General features: G+C 40.3%; 1 protein-coding gene and 1 pseudogene across 1 annotated transcript in view; both read right to left on the reverse strand.

The window, feature by feature from the left end:
* CTNNA3 (catenin alpha 3) overlaps positions 1-21,700 on the reverse strand; it is a 2,003,993-nt gene that overhangs the window by 1,977,100 nt on the left and 5,193 nt on the right. The gene's annotated exons all lie outside the window — the stretch shown is intronic.
* LOC136381511 (ribosome biogenesis protein NSA2 homolog pseudogene) lies at positions 752-5,644 on the reverse strand (annotated as a pseudogene).

Genomic DNA, 21,700 nt, shown 5'->3' on the forward strand with positions numbered 1-21,700 from the left:
CAACCAATGAGTACACAAGTAAATGGAGCAGCTAAGTGGAAGGGCGAGTTGATGCTTCTCTCTTTCTAACTCTCCCTTCTCTCCCCTTTTCCTTCCTCTCTCTTTCTCTCTCTTCCTTCCTCTCTCTCTTGCTCTCTCAAATCAATGGAGAAATTTTTTTAATTACTAAACAGTCTTTAAGTATTAAGTTCACAAAATAATGTTAATGACATGAACAATTCTTATTCTACAATGTTAAGTCCAAAGAGACCAAAATTCAAGTCGCAGAAATAATATTTTCTAAAATTTATTAAAATATGCATAGAAAAAAATCTTCAAAGAAGTAGTGAGAGAAGATACCTTTGAAATAAATATATATATAAACACCCACATATCTTCTTTCATTTCCATCTTTACATTAGGATTTCTAGGCCAAGCTCAATAATTTGTCAAATGCAATTTTGGCAACACTAGAGGGCACTCCACCAGTGCTCACATGGTGGTTTCCAAACATAAAACATGGGTCCTACTACATCCTAGCTAGCTGGAGGAACTGTTAAAATAGCTTGCTGGACCCCACTACCAGAGTTTCTAATTCAGTAGGTACTGAATTTCTTCTCTTTTTTAACTGGGCCATTTTAATGTTTTTTACAATAGAATAGTTATCTTGATGACTGCAGACATGTTACCTGTGTGGTAGTATTCAGAAACATCACAGAAAAGAGATTTCCTGATGGGTGCATAGTCTTCAATAATTATGAGTTACTTGATGTCAAGCCAGTATAATTACATTTATGCATCCAACATTTTTAGGATGGTTGAAAACTGGGCATATTTTCCCCCAATAACCTTGCCTTCTTGTGTTACAAGGCCTAGTTCACATTCACTGGATGTCAGTAGCTTTGGTAATTACACGCAAAATTGTATAAATGTGGGCAGTGAGGGATTCTTCTTTGCACCACGTATAGGCAGGCAAAAAGTGGCTGTAATGCCAGTTTAATACTGGGCTGAACCAAATCCTGCCCATTACACCAGGTGTAATGTCAGTGGTCCAAACCAGGCAGATTCACACTGGATTTAGGCAGACCACAGAAGAAATGCAGAGCCTCAAGGCAGTGGGCCATTTTAATTTATTGGATTTTTGCAGAAGTGGGGCAAGCAAACAGGGAAAACTGCTTCTCGTGGTGGCAGATAAGCAAACAGGAAACCACACTGTACATTAGTGAGTGAACAATCAGGAAAACTGCCCCTTGCAGGGATGAGAAAGTGGTGGGTCCAGAGGGAAAGTACCTGTAGCCTTAAATAGGCTATACACACATGTGGCCCTGTGCCACATGCTCACACACTAATCATGCAAAGTGCTCGCAGCTGGAAAACAAGCAAGCAAGCCTAACCACAGCTCTTTTCCCTACACTCTACCCCAGGGGTCCCCAAACTACGGCCCCGCGGGCCCCATGCGGCCCCCTGAGGCCATTTATCCGGTCCCTGCCGCACTTCCGAAAGGGGCACCTCTTTCATTGGTGGTCAGTGAGAGAAGCATAGTTCCCATTGAAATATTGGTCAGTTTGTTGATTGAAATTTACTTGTTCTTTTATTTTAAATATTGTATTTGTTCCCATTTTGTTTTTTTACTTTAAAATAAGATATGTGCAGTGTGCATAGGGATTTGTTCATAGTTTTTTTTTATAGTCCGGCCCTCCAACAGTCTGAGGGACAGTGAACTGGCCCCCTGTGTAAAAAGTTTGGGGACCCCTGCAGTCTACGCCTTTAGGGTTGCTTGCCTCACAATCTATGTGACAAGTATTTTCCACTATGGTCCCTGTGTGAGGAATGAGGTACATTACATAAACAGAAACAGTACAGCTATAGCAACAGACTACTAAGGTACAAGCTATACCGAAAATGACAAAAATTACAAACGTGCCCTTCACAATGCTGTCTCCCTGAACACTCAAGGGATAACACACTTCTACCTTAGGCACCCTGGTGCCAGTTACCCAGGGAGTTAACTGGAGACCTGTCCCTAGCCCCTTACCCCACAGTGCCAACAAGGCCACCCACTGAAGGAAGGGGGCCTGTACAGTCCAGGGCCATGTCCATTGAAGCCATTGGCCTTTAAGGAGGGCTATTGGGGCAGGCAGGAGCATGTTGCCCTGTCGTCCAAAGCCCAGCTTAAGTAAAGTGTCCTTGGTGTATCTCTGCAACTGGATGGGAGCAGCTTCCCTGTTGAAGAGGGCCTCTGCAGGTGCTGGACACCCCCCCCCCCGCCATTGGGGTCGCTCATTCAAAATTTGGATCTATCCACAGGCAGTGTATTCATCCAGCAAGGGAGCCAGTGCCCACCCCCTCTTGTCACAGTACCTGCTCCAAAAGTCCATTATACCATAGCTCAATGATCAGTCCATGATAGAAAACCAAACTGTCTGTGCAAATCACCAAAGGTGAAAGTTCTTTACAGGCAACTAGCTATACAGCTCTTAATTCTGCTCATTAGCTGCTCTGACTTGTACCTGTGTCCATCCAAATAGTCTCAGTGGCTAGGAAGGTGGCATACACAGCTGCCAACTATTTCTCCACCAATGAGTAATGGACCTCAGTGCCTTTCCAGAATTGAGACTGAAACCCAATAGGTTGCTATAAGCAATCTGTCTGGTGCCACAAGCTCTATCCAAACCCCTCAGAAGTCACATGGATATCAAGCTCACAGGGCCTAGCAGGGCCAACCACATTCAAGGCCTGTGCTGCTCTGACAGTTCTCTTAGCTGCTGCAAAAGGACCTACATCTACTAAGGCCAACACCTGATCACACTAGAAAGGGAGTGGTGGATTGCCAATTCCACATGGGGCCTCCAATTGCCACCATCCCTGTTAGATGGGTTCCTCAACTTTCCCCCTATTCAAACTGGAACAGCAGGTCTTGGGGATCCTCCACTCCCGCAGCTGCCTCCAACAAGTAATCTTGTAGCCGTGAGGCATGGACACCAACCGTTTTCTTGGAAGCTGCTTCTAATGTGTAATCTTGCCACCATGTGGCACAAATGCCAACCTTTTTCTTAGCAGCTGCCTGGGCCACTGGTTTCCTCTGCTTTTTCAGTGGCTAGAACGTCTGTTCTGGTTAAAGCTGCTGCCAAAGCTCTAATAGGACTTTATTAGATTTACCATCTAATTTCTCCTTATCTTCCCTCGCCATAATCAAATCTACCCACATCTGTGTTTGGGTAGTCCTGTTTCTCTTGTTATTCGGGGGGGGCAGCACAGGCAGTAGCCCACACACCCTTATGATGCCATACTGCTTCTACCTCTTCTAAATCTGCCACCATCTTTGTAACAGCATTGATACACATAGGAACCCAAGAGAGCCACCAATGACCCAAAAAGGGTGGATAGAGCATGCAGGAGAATCAAGTCCTTCAGCCCTGCCATAAATACTTATTCATTTGGACACCAGGACCACCAGTTGAAAGCAGCATTCCTCATACCCAGTTCCAGAGGACCTGCTACAACTCAATATATGACCCACTGCCCCTGGCAAGTCTCTGGCATTCTGCCAGGCCATACGAATAGCAGCCATCACCCATTCTAATAGGGTATGAGTTCATGGGTTGTCATGAAGTTCTAAAAACACTGCCTCAGCCTGACCAGGCGGTGGCGCAGTGGATAGAACATCAGACTGGGATGCGGAGGACCCAGGTTCAAGACCCCGAGGTCTCCAGCTTGAGCGCAGGCTCATCTGGTTTGAGCAAAGCTCACCAGCTTGGACCCAAGGTCGCTGGCTCGAGCAAAGGGTCACTCGGTCTGCTGTAGCCCCACGATCAAGGCACATACAAGAAAGCAATCAATGAACAACTAAGGTGTCGCACGAAAAACGAACGATTGATGCTTCTCATCTCTCTCCGTTCTTGTCTGTCCCTATCTATTTCTCTCTCTAACTCTCTCTGTCTCTGTAAAAAAGAAAAAAGAAAAAACCCCAAAAACACTGCCTCAAGAAAGAATGCATGGTAATGACAGCTAATTTCCCCATCTCTGCTCCACAGTATGATACCATCCACCCCTAAGTTGCACAACTGTCGCAACCAAGCTGCCAGAAACTCAGTGGGTTTCTGCCTGAATTTCACCCCTAATTCCATAAACTCTGTCTGGGTGTAGGGCTGGACCACAGAATGCTCAATTATTTGCAGAAGGGGCTATGCCTGCCCCTGAGGCACTTTCTGCTGCTGGGTTTTCACCTTCTGGGTAACCACCCACTGGACTCTGATTCTACCAAAGGCAGCTTCAGCCCAAACCTCCTTCTTAGAGGAGGAGGAAGAGGAGTCAGAAACACCTACTACCACCAACTCAGAGCCACTCTGCAGGCACACATGCAGCTCATGCTCTAGCAACCATTCCAGCACCTGCACTGTCAGCACTCAGCCTCCAGCTCGAGCTGGAGCTCTGAAACTTGCAGCTCCTTCTCCAGCAACTGTTCCACCTTCTGCTGCTGTCAGCACTTGGCCTCCAGCTCACACTGGAGCTCTCGTACTCAGGCAGCCTCTTGCACAGAACTTTTGGTTTCTGCTCACAGGGCTGTACAAAACACCCACACCATGGCCCACAATAGGATAGCCACAGGGAACCACATGCTCAAGAACAGCCACTCTTCTATCCTACTCTTCAAGGGTGCTGGCAGCTCCATAATGGTCTGAACCAAATTCTGCTCACAGCACCAGGTATAATGCTGGTTCCCTACCAGTCTGAACTGAGTCCTGCCCACTATGCCAGGTGTAATGCTGGTGGTCAAGGCCAGGCAGGTTCACACTGGATTGGGGCAGATGACAGAAGAACTGTGGAACTGCAAAGCACTGGGTCATTCCCATTTATTGGATTCCCACAGAGGCAGGCAAACAGGCAGGGGAAAACTGCCCTTCCCGGTAGTAGGTGAACAATTAGGAAAACCACCCCTCATGGTGGCAGGCAAGTGATCTGCCCTGAGGGAAAGTACCTGTAGCCTTGTATAGTCTATGCACACATGACTTTCTGACACATGTTCACACACTGATGCTCACTGCAAAGTGATTGCGGCTAGAAAACAAGCAAGAAATGCTAACTACAGCTGTTTTCCCTAGAGTGGCTTTCAGTACAGGATGTGTTACATGAGCCTTCTTGAAACAAGCACATTGGCCTTTCATATTTAGGTGATTTTCAAATATAGCCATCTCCAACAAAGCCACTTTAGTAACCATCCTCTTCCAGGCTTTCTTCCTTCTCTTTCCTGTTCAAATAACTTTTAATACCACTGTTTATCCTTGGGCATAAACTTTAGGCAGAGGGCTTTCCCATTTTCCCACTCTTTTCATTTTTGTTTAATCATATTGGAAAGTACTTTAGCTCGGGACTGTCCCTCTCTGTCCAGATGTGCAGGTACTGCGCCTTTTGAAGTCTTTTTATCATTCTTTTGTTTGGTGTTTCTTCGTTCATGCATCTCGATAGTCTTTTTCATTTGTATTCAATATTTTCTAAACATGGCGCTGTTTGTGGTAGAGCTTAGCCTGCAGACCAATCATCTTTTTTGCATTCTTTGAACATTCATGAGCCTCTCAGCTTCCTCCCTTCTTTCCATTTTATCATGATAATCTAAACGATATCCATAGCACTTACAGTGAAACTCAATATATTAATTTTGTGGCATGGTTACTCAAGCCTCTGAGTGCGTTGGCCCCATGCTAAGAAGTTCTCAATTCTTGGGTCTAGACCCACCAGCCAACACCACATACCTCAGGACAGGAAAGGCAGAAACTGCATTTCTAACAAGCTCCCAGGTGATGCCAAGGGTGCTGGTCTGGGAGCCACACTTTGAGAACCACTGGTCTAGTTAAGTTTAATTATTATGTATATGTATGTATTTATATACAAACATTAAGTTAACATGTAATTTATTTATTTGTCATTTTATGTATTATATCATTTTAGTTATTTTCTATTTAATTTACTATCTATAATTACTAATTACAGCTGTATGCTAATTTATAAAGTTCCATAGTTATCCAGATTTGTTAGGTCTATATGTTATTATGCAGTATTTTCTTCCACAGTAAAAAATAGAAAAGGTCATCTGTATGTTTGGTGGATAGACTGAAACAGCAAATCTGGGGTCACTACTCCCCATGGCTAACCAAAGCTGGTCAGAGTTTGCTTAACAGAGAATGGTGCTTCCTTTGAAGCTTCCTTATTAATTCCTCAAACTTACTTACAAAATAAACAAAGAGCTGTTAATAAGAAAAACAGGAATTTGAAGGCAATCTAGTTTTTATAAATAGAATGTAAGGGAAAATGAAAAGATAAAAGCTGTCTCTGCCACTTTTTCTACTTTTTTCTCACTGTCCCCCCTAAACATATTAGAAATTATTCTCCATAAAATCTCCCCCACAGTAAGCCCTGTTCACAGGAGAATCTCCATCACAGAACGGCAATGATGATCATTCTATACAGCATGTGATGAACAGCAGCATAATGGGCTGGTGAGAAAAAGCAGAAACATTTACAGATCCATTAACTTATTTGTTAAGTGAACCATTTCTTGATGAGATTTTTCTACTCTCCAGACTGCATTTTCAAAGTTCTATAGCAATACATTTCTAAATATCCAAAAACAAAAATAATAAAGACAATGTTAATCTAATTGTTTAAATACTATGTCTGTCCTAACTTCTACATTGCTAGATTCAAAGAACACTATAGTCAGAAAAGACACTAATATTCTTTTGTGGTTTTCTCATGAAAAAACTAAACTCTGTATAATGTAGTTTCAAAGGAACTGAATGGTCAGAATATAATAATTTGGCTTATTTCTAGTGGGACAGATATATTAAGACCAAATTTACATATAAGAAAAGAATCAGTATCAAGATTTGGCAATCCTTTTGGGGGTGATGAAAAAATTTTGGAACTAGGTAGAGGTAGTGGTTGTTGCACAACATTGAAAATGTACTAAATGCCACTGAATTGCTCACCATAAATTGGTTAATTTTATGTATGTCAGTTTTATCTAAATTTTTTAAAATATGTAAAACAAATATTGGCAATACAACTTTCAAAATTTTCAAGTCCTTTTAAGACTTGCAATCCTGACATTTCACAAGAGGAAAAAAAAATTTAAAAGAAAAATATTGGGCTTTTTATGTATTAAACATATGGGTAAAAAATCTTCAATGTTAACCTCCCAAAATTATTCAGTTTGGTTGATGTCCTTCATCCACCTGGTTCTTCATTTATTCTCCTTGGCACAGTCTTAGTATGACTTCACACATGTTCATAATTCTAGAGAAAACCTCAGAAATTTCTGAGAATAACCTTACACATATACAGGGGGTCCTCTAGTTAAAACAGTCTCAACATATGACATTTCCAGTTTACGACACTCACTCCCATAAAAACGTAAATAAATTGAGACATGAGTGTTTTGGCTTATGCCGTTAGCATTGTATTTATGGATTACATGGGCGAACTAGCTTGGTTGCGTGTGGCAGAAGAATATACAGTAATGCGTCTTATGAGTGAGGGAACTGGTGTACCCTAGTACACTGTTACCTTGCCATTTGGACTGTTAAAAGTGCAAGTGTTCCATTTGTGTTGCTTTGTTTGATGACTTCTTGGCCCTTGTCATAGTTCCTATATTTATGTCCTTTACCTTTTTCTGTGGCACAGTTGTTTTTATATTCTAGATTATGATTTTACAACTATACTGCTCACAAAAAGTAGGGGATATTTCAAAATGAATATGAAGCAATATAATATCCCCTACTTTTTGTGAGCAGTATATGTTAGGAAAGGTAAGTGACTTAGGCTAAGGTGTGTTTCGACTTACACCAAAATTCAGGTTATATCACTGTCATAGGAATGGAACTGTGTTGTAACCCGAGGACCCCCTGTACAGCTAAAATACAGAGAGGTAATCAGGTTACTTTTAATTAGATCAAATTCAGACAGCTTGCATCTTTCAAAATAAATACAAATTTAAACCCTTGTTGGACCATTTCTTGGGAATTTTTTTAAATAATGTTAAAACTTCTTGTTAAACTTTGTTTAAACCTACAATTTTTTTACCCAGCCACAGTATCAAGCACATGCAAGAATAAAGACATTTTTATACATGCATAGTTGAAAAATATTTTTTCCTTCTCATTCAACCTTTCTGAGGAAGCTACTAGACTGCATGCTCCCTTAAACTGAGAAAGTAAATTGTGAAAGAGGAAGATGTGATCCAGGAAACAATAGTATAAATTTAAAAAGAGGATGACAGGTGAGCAGTAGGCTTAAGAGCAATTATTCCAGATTGGAGAATAGAAAAGTTTAGAAAGGATAACCACAAGGAAGAAACAGCAGGACAAAGGGGGAAAGTGAAGAGGAAGGAAGGAAGGAAGGAAGGAAGGAAGGAAGGAAGGAAGGAAGGAAGGAAGGAAGGAAGGAAGGAAGGAAGGGAGGGAGGGAGGGAGGGAGGGAGGGAGGGAGGGAGGGAGGGAGGGAGGGAGGGAGGGAGGGAGGAAGGGAGGAAGAAAGGAAACAGAGAGGGAGAGAGAGAGAGAGAGAGAGAGAGAGAGAGAGAGAGAGAGAGAGAGAAAGAAAGGGCTCATTTATAGTAAATAGTGAAGAAATAAAATCTAAAACTAGGCTTTGACCAGTTGGCTCACTGGATAGTCAGCCCAGCATATGGATGTCCCAGATTTGATTCCCAGTGAGAGCGCACAAGAGAAGAGACCACCTGTTTTTCTCACCCTCGTTCTCACCCTTCTCTCCATCTTTCCCTCCCACAGCCAGTGGCTCAATTTGTTCCATCGTCAGCTCCAAGTGCTGAGGATAGCTCAGTTGATTTGAGCATCGGCCCCAGCCAGGTGGATCCTGGTCAGGGCACATGCAGGAGTCTGTCTCTCTATCTTCCAACCTCTCATTTAAAAAAAAAAAAATCTGAAACTAAAAATTCAAAAAGCAGCAATATAAGAATATTGTTTAGAAAGGTGGAAGTATCTAAATAACAGAATAAACAACTCTAAGAGTTAAGGGTGGTTATCATAAGAGTCAGAGGTGAGGACAGGAATCATGGGACAAGTAATGCTGTTTTTTTACATGTGTCATACATACTACACTAGTTTGCTTTTAACAATTGTTGGCATTATTAGATGGAAAGTGAAGTTTAGTTTAAAAACAATATTTATAGATTGCTATTCAGTTTATATTCTAAAATTCAAAATACTATGCTTAAATTAAAACATGTTTATGAGTAAAGAAATGTTTATTCATGTAAATTAAAATCTAATTTAAGCATCTGATAGGACATAGCCTTAAAAAACAAGTGTCATAAAATCTCAAAAATTATAATCTTTTTTTTCCAATTGAGAGGAAGAAAGATAAACAGACTCCCATATGTGCGCCAAGCGGGACCCACCCAGCAACGCCCATCTGGGGCTGATGCTCAAATCAACCAAGCTATCCTCAGTCCTCAGGGCCAACAGTCAAACCAATCAAGCCACTGGCTACGGAGGGAAAGAGGGAAAAATGGGGGAGAGAGAGGAGAAGAGAAGCAGATGGTCGCTTCTCCTATGTGCCCTGACCAGGAATCAAACTGGGATATTCATCCATAAACCAGGCTGACACTCCATGCACTGAGCCACCAGCCAGGACCAAAAATCATAAGTCTTAACAACTATTATTGATTAGTCAAATTTCACCCAAGCTGAGAAGCTCCTTTTTTATGTTCTAAGGACTTATTGTTATTATATAGATATACAGATAAAACATTTTTTATTAAAAATGAACTGTTTTAGGATAAAAAAAATATAACTATTTCAGGGCTTATCAGTAATAAAATGGTCCTAACTTTTACTACATATTTGTTTGGATATGAGCAATAAAACAAAATGGGCAGAAGTTTTGTAATCAAGATATTCTTCTAATTGAGTTATAAAAGTAAATTAAAAGTCTTTTAACTTAATATCTCTCACACAACATATTAGTTTCTCATTATTTTTTCATTTGCCCCTGTAATTCTACAATTCATGAGTATTAAAATTGTGCAATAAAATTTATCAAGAAAATATTAAGATTTAGGTTTAAGATGACAAATTGAACACACCCTCATCTTCTTTCCCTCTCAAGATGCCATTAAAATTGTAGAGTTGAGCAAACAAATTGAGCTCCTAAATGATCAAAGAGCAAACACACCAAACCTGGAACAGTGTTTAAGAGGAAAATGCAGAGAGAAGGGAACACTGGCAGGTTCCCAGTACCCCTTTACCCATTACATAGCTAAAAATGTAGTTGATAGCTATGTAATGTACCTATATACTTGCTCAGAAAGAAAAAAATCAAATAATGTGAAAGCAATTGTAATGAGTTTCCTATGTACCTATATTACACATTTGTTTAAACTTTTAATTTTTTTTAAGTTGGGGGCCATGAGCATTTTTTTTTTTGCAACATCCATTTTTTTAAATTTATTTTAGAGAGAGAGGAAAGAAGAAAGAGGAACATCAATCTGTTCTTGTATGTGCCCTGATCGGGGATTGAACCGACAACCCCTGTGCTTCAGGATGATGCTCTAATTAACCAAGCTATCCAGTCAGGAAAAACCTTCAATTTTTATTTTTATTATTATTTTTTTAAATAAATTTTTATTAATGTTAATGGGATGACATTAATAAATCAGGGTACATATATTCAAAGAAAACATGTCTAGGTTATCTTGTCATTAAATTATGTTGCATACCCCTTGCCCAGAGTCAGATTGTCCTCCGTCACCCTCTATCTAGTTTTCTCTGTGCCCCTCCCCCTCCCCCTAACTCTCTCCCTCCCTCCCTCCTGCGTCCTCCCTTCCCCCACCCCTGGTAACCACCACACTCTTTCTTGTCCATGTCTCTTAGTCTCGTTTTTATGTTCCACCAATGTATGGAATCATGTAGTTCTTGTTTTTTTCTGATTTACTTATTTCACTACCTATAATGTTATCAAGATCCCACCATTTTGCTGTAAATGATCTGACGTCATCATTTCTTATGGCTGAGTAGTATTCCATAGTGTATATGTGCCACATCTTCTTTATCCAGTCTTCTATTGAAGGGCTTTTTGGTTGTTTCCATGTCTTGGCCACTGTGAACAGTGCTGCAATGAACATGGGGCTACATGTGTCTTTACGTATCAATGTTTCTGAGTTTTGGGGTATATACCCAGTAGAGGGATTGCTGGGTCATAAGGTAGTTCTATTTGCAGTTTTTTGAGGAACCACCATACTTTCCTCCATAATGGTTGTACTACTTTACAGTCCCACCAACAGTGGATGAGAGTTCCCTTTTCTCCACAGCCTCTCCAAAATTTGCTATTACCCGTCTTGTTGATAATAGCTAATCTAACAGGGGTGAGGTGGTATCTCATTGTAGTTTTGATTTGCATTTCTCTAATAACTAATGGAGATGAGCATCTTTTCATATATCTGTTGGCCATTTGTATTTCCTCCTGGGAGAAGTGTCTGTTCATGTCCTCTTCCCATTTTTTTATTGGATTGCTTGTTTGTTTGTTGTTGAGTTTTATGAGTTCTTTGTAAATTTTGGATATTAGGCCCTTATCTGAGCTGTTGTTTGAAAATATCATTTCCCATTTAGTTGGCTGTCTGTTTATTTTGATATCAGTTTCTCTTGCTGAGCAAAAACTTTTTATTCTGATGTAGTCCCATTCATTTATCTTTGCCTTCACTTCTCTTGCCATTGGAATCAAAACCTTCAATTTTTAATTTAAAAAAATAATAAAGTTTTATTTTGGAGAATCTGAGAATAAAAAAATAAAATGGCCTATATATTTTTTCCTCAAAAAGTTGCTACTAAACCTTCAGTTCATTAGATTTGATTTTTCCCAAAAGGGTACCAAGTCAAATCATGATAAATCAATCTATTTGAATGTGTCAAAGGCATTTCAAATATAATACATCGAATATATAGAATTCTAGATTCCTCAACCCTTGTCTTCAACCTACTTGCCTTTCCTACATCCTATCAGTATCCCACCTTAGTGCCTTTACTCAGCATTTAGAAAAGAGGCTCTACTTGGAGAGGGGCGACAGAAAACCTTCTGGTGGTATGCAGTCTCTTCTCCTCAGTTCTGTCCCTAAATGTATACTTGGCACTCAGTAAAAGTAAGAGCTGGTCTTCTCTTCCTTGGAAAGCATATAATGGGACACCGCCTCCTCAGAAAATAATTTAGCAACATCTTTTGTTATTACTGCTCCTTTCACCCATTCCAAGCACCTAATTCCTTCCTATCACATTTACTTTTCTTCCTGAGAAGCATTCTGGAAAACACAACTTTCTCCATCCCATTACACTACCACTGATGTTTTAGTAACATTTATACTGCTCACAAAAATTAAGGGATACTTCAAAATAAATATGAAGCGATTAAAAAAAGAAGCATTTGATTGTTTTTTATTAGACAAGAACATCAGAAAAGCAAAGAACAAGTCAAAGAAAATTGTTCAATTATGGAAATGAGATGCAAAACCAACTTTTATTTCATTGGTGCAAATGCACGATACAAAAGGCTGAAAGTACTGAAGTATCTGCACGGTCCCTGATCCCCTAAGTTTTGTGAGCAGCATGGTAAACAGAGCCAAAATTTGGCTCTAGCCTTGAGATTAAAATATAAAAGCCAAAGCCCTCATCCTTCAGGAACTTAGTTTCCCTTTCCATGAAACCAATGCACTTGGACCATTCACAGGGAGACATATTTTCAGAAAATACTCATCCTCCACCAGGGAATTAATGTTAATGTTTCATAAAAACCACACTGGGAAATTTTTATTATGTCTAACCTAAATTCTTTGAGATGTAGTTTTTTGTTTGTTCTATTTCAATGAGAAAGGAAGGAAGAGAGAGAGAGGAACATCAAGCTATTTCTGTATCTGCACAGACTAGGGATCTATTTTTTTATATAAATAAATTTTTATTAATGTTAATGGGGTGACATCAATAAATCAGGGTACATATATTCAAAGAAAACATGTCCAGGTTATCTTGTCATTCAATTATGTTGCATACCCATCACCCAAAGTCAGATTGTCCTCCGTCACCATCTATCTAGTTTTCTTTGTGCCCCTCCCCTTCCCCCTCCCCCTTCCCCTCTCCCTCCTTCCCTCCTGCCCCACCCTCCCAGCCACCCCCGGTAACCACCATACTATTGTCCATCTATCTTAGTCTCATTTTTATGTCCCACCAATGTATGGAATAACGTAGTTCTTGGTTTTTTCTGATTTACTTATTTCACTCCGTATAATGTTATCAAGATCCCACCATTTTGTTGTAAATGATCCGATGTCATCATTTCTTATGGCTGAGTAGTATTCCATAGTGTATATGTGCCACATCTTCTTTATCCAGTCTTCTATTGATGGGCTTTTTGGTTGTTTCCATGTCTTGGCCACTGTGAACAATGCTGCAATGAACATGGGGCTACATGTGTCTTTACGTATCAATGTTTCTGAGTTTTGGGGGTATATACCCAGTAGAGGGATTGCTGGGTCATAAGGTAGTTCTATTTGCAGTTTTTTGAGGAACCACCATACTTTCTTCCATAATGGTTGTACTACTTTACATTCCCACCAACAGTGAATGAGGGTTCCTTTTTCTCCACAGCCTCCCCAACATTTGCTATTACCTGTCTTGTTGATAATAACTAATCTAACAGATGTGAGGTGGTATCTCATTGTAGTTTTGATTTGCATTTCTCTAATAACTAATGGAGATGAGCATCTTTTCATATATCTGTTGGCCATTTGTATTTCTTCCTGGGAGAAGTGTCTGTTCAGTCCTCTTCCCATTTTTTTATTGGATTGTTTGTTTGTTTGTTGTTGAGTTTTATGAGTTCTTTGTATATTTTGGATATTAAGCCCTTATCTGAGCTGTTGTTTGAAAATATAATTTCCCATTTAGTAGGCTGTCTGTTCATTTTGTTGTCAGTTTCTCTTGCTGAGCAAAAACTTCTTAGTCTGATGTAGTCCCATTCATTTATCTTTGCCTTCACTTCTCTTGCCTTTGGAGTCAAATTCATAAAATGCTCTTTAAAACCAAGGTCCATGAGTTCAGTACCTATGTCTTCTTCTATGTACTTTATTGTTTCAGGTCTTATATTTAGGTCTTTGATCCATTTTGAATTAATTTTAGTATAAGGGGACAAGCTGTAGTCGAGTTTCATTCTTTTGCATGTGGCTTTCCAGTTTTCCCAGCACCATTTGTTGAAGAGGCTTTCTTTTCTCCATTGTGTGTTGTTGGCCCCTTTATCAAAAATTATTTGACCATATATATGTGGTTTTATTTCTGGACTTTCTATTCTGTTCCATTGGTCTGAGGGTCTATTTTTCTGCCAATACCATGCTGTCTTGATTGTCGTGGCCCTATAATATAGTTTGAAGTCAGGTATTGTAATGCCCCCAGCTTCATTCTTTTTCTTTAGGATTGCTTTGGCTATTCGGGGTTTTTTATAATTCCATATAGATCTGATGATTTTTTTGTTTCATTTCTTTAAAAATGTCATTGGAATTTGATGGGAATTGCATTAAATTTATAAATTGCTTTGGGTAATATGGCCATTTTGATTATATTTATTCTTCCTATCCACAAACAAGGAATATTTTTCCATCTCATTGTATCTTTTTCGATTTCCCTTAACAATGCTTTGTAGTTTTGTTATATAGGTCCTTTACATTCTTTGTTATGTTTATTTCTAGGTATTTTGTTGTTGTTGTTGGCAATCGTGAAGGGGATTATTTTTTTGAGTTTGTTTTCTAATATTTCATTGTTGGCATTTAGAAAGGCTATGGAGTTTTGTATGTTAATTTTGCATCCTGCGACCTTACTGTATTGGCAGTCTCACAAGTCTCATTATACATATGCTGCAAATTATATCCAGGAAAATAAGAAAAGAAAAGAAAGTAAATAGAGGTCAAGAAGAAAAAAAATTGTTCTCAATTGCTGATAGCATGGTTGTCTACATAAAAAATCTCAAGGAATCTACAAAAACCATCCTAAAACAAATAAGTGAGCTTAGCAAGATCACAGAATACAAGATAAACATACAATAATAAATTATATTTCAATGCACTAGGAATTAACACATGGACAAGTTTTTTTAAATAATACCATTTATATACATGCCAAAAAATGTAAATACTTAGGTGTACAACTAAAACATAAACAGAACTTGCGTGTTCTATATCTTGACTATATTATTGCCAATATCCTGGTTGTGATGTAAAGCTACAGTTTTGTAAGCTGTTACTATTGGGGAAAGCATACATAGGATCTCTCTGTAATATTTCTTACAACTGCATGTGAATCTGCAACTATCTTAAAAGTAAAAAAGGAATTAATACAAAGAAAAAAAGCTAAAGATATAGAAAAATAGGGGAGAAAAAAAAAGATGGTGACAGAGTAGGCAGACGTTCCAACTGCCACCTCCTAGGACCAAATTGGATTACAACTTAATTTAAGAAAAATCATCTTCAAAAACCAATTTTGGACTAAACCAAGAGGAGTCTATAACCAAGGATCATGGAAGAAGCCACACCGAGACTGGTAGGAAGGGCGAAGACACAGAAAGGGCTGCCCCGCTCCCAGGAGTGAGCAGTGGCTGAGAGGGACTCTCACAGCAGGGTGAGTTGCTCTAAGAGGTGTAGGTCCTCAGCCCCATGACCAGAGCTGCAGCTTAGAGCTCCAGAGCCTAGAAGAGGCACCCAGACAACATTTAGCTGTGAAAAGGGCCAGGTTTCTGTCCACGAGAAAGAGACACACCTCTCAGATGCAAACTCGTTTTAAAGGGCCTATGCAGAAAACCTAATTCATAGCCACTTATCCAGGGCTCTGGCAGGGGGAGAGCTGAGAGGATTGGAGTTACAAGAGTAAAGTATAAAGTTGGAGGCCCAGGGAGAGACACTGTGGGGGACAGCCACCGGAACCCCTGTGCTGAGTCATACTCCAGTACTACAATCGCCTTCTTTCTCGGGTGGAGCAATCCCCTCTGAGTGGCATCAGCCTGGGAAAAGCAGCCGCTCCACACTCAGGAGTCTTTCCTACCCCAGACAGGGCGAGGGGTCGTTCTGAGAGGCCAGGAAACAGGGAGCATGTCAGTGACTCAGTTTTCTGGTGTTGAGATCGGAGCTCCCTCCCACATTCTCCCAAGTCTATGACTGGTGCTTCCACCTCACTGGAGACTCAGTTGAAACTGTGGGTGGGCAGACCACACCCACACCTCTGGGTCTCAGAGGCCACACTCATCAGAATCCTGGGGCCTCACCCTAAAGAGGTCTGTGAAAAAAGTCTGAACAGATGGACACCTGGGGCCAAGAGGCTGAGCCACATCCACCACCTTCTTAATTGCTGAATTGCTGCAGGCTCTAGAGCAGGGGTCAGGAACCGTTTTCGCTGAGAGAGCCATAAACACCACATATTTTAAAATGTAATTCCGTGAGAGCCATACAACACCTGTGTATGTTACGCATTATCCAATAAAAATTTAATGTTGTCCTGGAGGACAACTGTGATTGGCTCCAGCCACCCATGAACAGAGCAGTAGTAAATGAATGGATTGTAAGACATGAGAATGTTTTATATTTTTAATGTTATTATTTTTTTTTATTAAAGATTTGTCTGTGAGCCAGATGCAGCCATCAAAGGAGCCACATCTGGCTCACGAGCCACAGGTTCCCGACCCCTGCTCTAGAGTCTGCTCTAGCAGAAGTTTTTTCAGCAGCTGAGCCCAACAAGCAGCCAGCAGACAGGCTGCAAGAGGCGAGACTCAGGGAAACTTGGCCTTTTGAGTGGACTTTCCCCCAGGACCAGAGTGGGTAAAAGCCAGCCTAGGAGTGCCGCTTGATATTTCCATGTACATCTGGGCCCAGCAGAGGCAGCCACAAACTTTGAATTGCTTGTAGCTTCAAGAAGGTTGCTGAGGATCAGTCATAGGCAGTGTCTCCCACTGGTCTGTGTTAGATTCAGGGAGTACTGGGGCTGCCAAAGAGTGTAACTATTGAAGGAACAGGGAGTGCTGCAAAGAGTGTAACTATTGAAGGAGCAGTAAGGGCTGATATGGCTCCTATGAGGCTGGGAACAAAGAAGGTCAGAGACCCTTATCAGAAGTTTATGTTTGAAATTCGCCATTAAGCTAAAACCGGCCCCTGTTGCTATGCCGGCCCCTGTTGCTATGCCAGCCCCTGTTGCTATGCCGGCCCCTGTTGCTATGCTGCGTGTGACCTCCCTAGCCAATAGCTAAACTGCCACATCTGCTTCTGTCCTATGCTTGCTCACTTAGGATATATAAGGGCCTGGCTGTAAGCTCCAGGTGTGGCTCCCATTTGCAGCTCCTTGTGGGCACGGTATCTCCGGACATCTCGGGAGTTCACCCCTGCACAGGTTAAACTGGCCAATAAAGTAACATCTTAACTCCTGAAAGTCTCCGACGTTGGGAGGCCCAGGGCTGACACATCCAAGTGCCAGCTGCAGAAAGCATCAGTTCAGGACCTAACAACCCTGCTAGAGAGGTATGCTAAAGAAAAGCTCCTCACACCTGGCCCAGCTGAGGCAAGTTCCACTCTCTGTGATCAGCACTGGCACAGCGGCTAATGGGCACTGGAGAGGGTATAGCTTCACAGTCACCCGGCCTGGGCGCTAAATATTCTGTCCTGCTAGGCTAGATTCCACAGAGGGAAAGGAGAGAGGCTTGGAGCATGGACATTTAAAGTGTGGGTCCCTGTGAGTCTATTGTTGGATCTGGTCAAGGGGCTTAGCCACCTTAGGGAGGGGCACATTCAGCCCCAGGAGAGAACTCTCTCATTCTTCCTCCCTGACACCAGGGTTTCAACAGCTGAAAGAACTTCTACAGAGGGGACTGTTGGCCACACTTTGTCTGAACCTGCTGCTCACCTTGTTGGGAATAATAAAATTTGAGTATCCAGCACTGGCTGAGGGATCAAGCTCAGGAGTAAGGGTCATTCCCTGTACTGAGCTCCTGGCCAAAAGACTCCTGAAATAGGGGGTTCCACAAACGTATTCACAACCTCAGCTGCCCTAACCCACCAAGCATGCAACTTGTAGAGGGGTTGGTTGGGTGAGGCCAATCTGAGCCCACACTACAGTCTTACTACAGAAGACTCTGTGGGAAGACCAGGCAGCTGCAAGAGGAAGAGGAGCAGCTAAAAAGTGGAGAAAAATCTTACAGAGCTTGGGACTTTTACAGAGCTGTTGTCATCTCTAAGCAGGAGGAAGTTAATCCTTATACAAAGGTTGGCCCCTCCCACAGTACCCAGACACAGAAAATGCAGACACAAAGAGTGAAAAGTGCAACAGCTACAGACTGGTAGCCCACAACAGATTACAAACAACAGCTGACACCAATCCAAGAAGAAATAGGGCCAACACTACTTGTAGTGGGAGGCAGACAGCACCAACCCTAGATTCAACTGCCTACACAAGCAGCACACCCAAAGGTGAAGTCTAGCAGGAACCAGACACTGTGGAGAATAAATACGCCCAGCAGGACAGACATTGCACAGTGTGTAATACACATGATCAAGGTTGACCCTTAGAGCCAGCCAGTCTGAAGGGATAACCATACCGACAAAAGGACCAACTGCACCTAATAATCACATACAACAAGATGGAAAATAGTACCCTCAAGAAGCATTCCTAGAACAAGGAAAACAAGTGACCTGGAGGACAGTTCCACTGAGCCCATCTTCTTCATAAAGACTACACAAAAATTTGTATGCCAAAAAATTAGACAACCTAACTGAAATGGATAAATTCCTAGAAACATATAATCTTCCAAAACTCAATCTGGAAGAATCAGAAAACCTAAACTAACCAATTAGAACAAATGAAATTAAAACAGTTATCAAAAAACTCCAAGAAAACAAAAGTCCTGAACTGGATGGCTTCACAGGCAAATTTTACTAAATATTCAAAAAAGAACTAACACCTATCCTTCTCAAGCTATCTAAAAAAAAAACCCCAAAGTACCTAGGAGTAAATTTAATCAAGGAAGTAAAAGACTTGTACTCAGTGAATTATAAAATGTTGATAAAAAAAATCAAGGAAGATACGAACAATTGGAAGCATATACCTACTCTGTTTATGGATAGGAAGAATAAACATCATTAAAATGTCTATATTACCCAAAGCAATCTATAAATTCAATGCAATTCCTAATAAAATACCAATGGCATACTTCAAAGATATAGAACAAATATTCCCAAAATTTATATGGAACCAAAAAAAGAACATGTATAGCCTCAGCAATCTTGAAAATGAAGAATAAAGTGGGAGGTACCACACTTCCGGATGTCAAGTTATACTACAAAGCCATTGTACTCAAAACAGCCTGGTACTGGCATAAGAACAGGCACATAGATCAATGGAACAGAACAGAGAACCCAGAAATAAACCCACACCTTTGTAGTCAATTGATATTTGACAAAGGAGGTAAGATCATACAGTGAAGTAAAGACAGTCTCTTTAATAAATAGTGGTGGGAAAACTAGATAGGTACATGCAAAAAATGGTGTAGTTGGTTGAAACTAAACAACCAACTTACACCATTCACAAAAATAAACTCAAAATGGTTGAAAGACTTAAATGTAAGTTGTGAAACCATAAACATCTTGGAAGCAAACATAGGCAGTAAATAAACTCTCTGACATTGCTTATAGCAATATCTTTGCTAATTTATCTCCACGGGCAAGTGAAATAAAGGACAGGATGAACAAATGGGACTATATCAAACAAAAAATATTTTGCACAGCAAAAGACAATATGAACAAAATATAAAGACAACCCACACAATGGGAAAACATATTTGCCAATACATCTGATAAGGATTTAATAACAAAAATTTATAAAGCACTTGTAAAACTCAACACCAAGAAGGTAAACAATCCAATTTAAAAATGGGCTAAAGAACTGAATAGACACTTCTCCAAAGAGGACATACAGATGGCCAATAGGCATATGAAAAAATATTCAACATCACTAATCATTAGAGACATGCAAATTAAAACCACAATGAGATACCACCTCACACTTGCCAGAATAGTAATTATTATCAAAACAACACACAATAAGTGCTGCCAAGGGTGTGGAAAAAAGCGAACCCTCCTGCACTGCTGGTGGGAATGCAGACTTGTGCAGGCAGCCACTATGGAGAACATTATGGGGTTTCCCTCAAAAAATTAAAAATGGAACTGCCTTTTGACCCAGCTATCCCACTTTTAGGAATATATCCTAAGCATACCAAATCACTGATCAAAAGAAGAAATGCACCCCCATGTTTATGGCAGCACTGTTTACAATAGCAAAGGTCAGGAAACAGCTCAAATGTCCGTCAGTGGACGAGTGAATTATAAAGCTGTGGTACATGTACACAATGGAATACTATGTGGTCATGAAAAAAAAGAAAATTTTACCTTTTGGGACAGCATGGATGGACCTGGTGATTATTATGCTAAGTGAAATAAGCCAGGCAGAGAAAGAAAAATGTCATATGATCTCACTTACATGTGGAATCTAATGAACAAAGTGAACTCAGGAACAGAATAGAGGCAAAGGTGGGGTCACAGGGACCAGAGGGATAGTGGTCAGAGGGAAGGGGGATGAGGAGATGGGATCAGAGATTGTAAAAGGATTAGTGAAATTATATATACATAACAAATATATATACATAGCAGGACAGCAAATCCTAGAGGGAAGGGGGGAGGGTGTTGTGGAGAGGGGGCAAGGGTATGTAGAAGGACCTGGGGGTGGGAGCAAGGGGGAATGAAGGGGGACACGAGGGTATGGGGTGAAGGAGTTATATTCAGTGGGACACTTGAATCCATGTAAACACAATAAATTAAAATTAATAAAAACTATATTAAAAAAAGAGAATACACCTTGATCAAGTGGGATTTATTCCTGGGATACAAGATTGGTACAATATTCATAAATCAATAAATGGGATACATTACATAAACAAAATAAAGGATAAAAATTATATGATCATATCAGTAGATGCAAAAAAAGCATTTGATAAAATCCAGCACCCATTTATGATCAAAACTCAGCAAAGTGGGAACAGAGAGATACCTCAACATAATAAAGGTATACATAACAAATCCACAGCCTACATTATACTCAATGTGCAAAAATAAAAGGTGTTTCCCTTAAGATCAGGAACAACACAGGGATGTCCACTCTTATTTAACATAGTACCGGAAGTCCTAGCCACAGCAATCGGACAAGAAGGAAAAATAAAAGGCATCTAAATTGTAAAGGAGAAAGTAAAACTATCATTATTCGCAGATGACATGATATTATACATAGAAAATCCTAAAGACTCCACCAAAAAAGTACTGGATATAATAAATACATTTGGCAAAGTATCAGGATACAAAACTAGTAGTCAGAAATTGTTGGCATTTTTCTACACCAACAATGAACTATGAGAAGAAGAAATTAAGAAAACAATTCCATTTACTATCACAACAAAATATGGTAATAATAAGGTACCTAAAAATATCGTATAAATTTAACCAAGGAAGTAAAAGAACTGTACTCAGAAAATTATGAGATATTGAAAAAGAAACTGAGAAAGATATAAGTGGATGCATATACCATGTTAATGGATGGGGAAAATTAACATTACTAAAATGTCCATACTACCCAAAGCAATCTACAGATTCAAA

This window comes from Saccopteryx leptura, chromosome 9 (genome assembly GCF_036850995.1).
Source record: "Saccopteryx leptura isolate mSacLep1 chromosome 9, mSacLep1_pri_phased_curated, whole genome shotgun sequence".
Taxonomy (NCBI): Eukaryota; Metazoa; Chordata; class Mammalia; order Chiroptera; family Emballonuridae; genus Saccopteryx; species Saccopteryx leptura.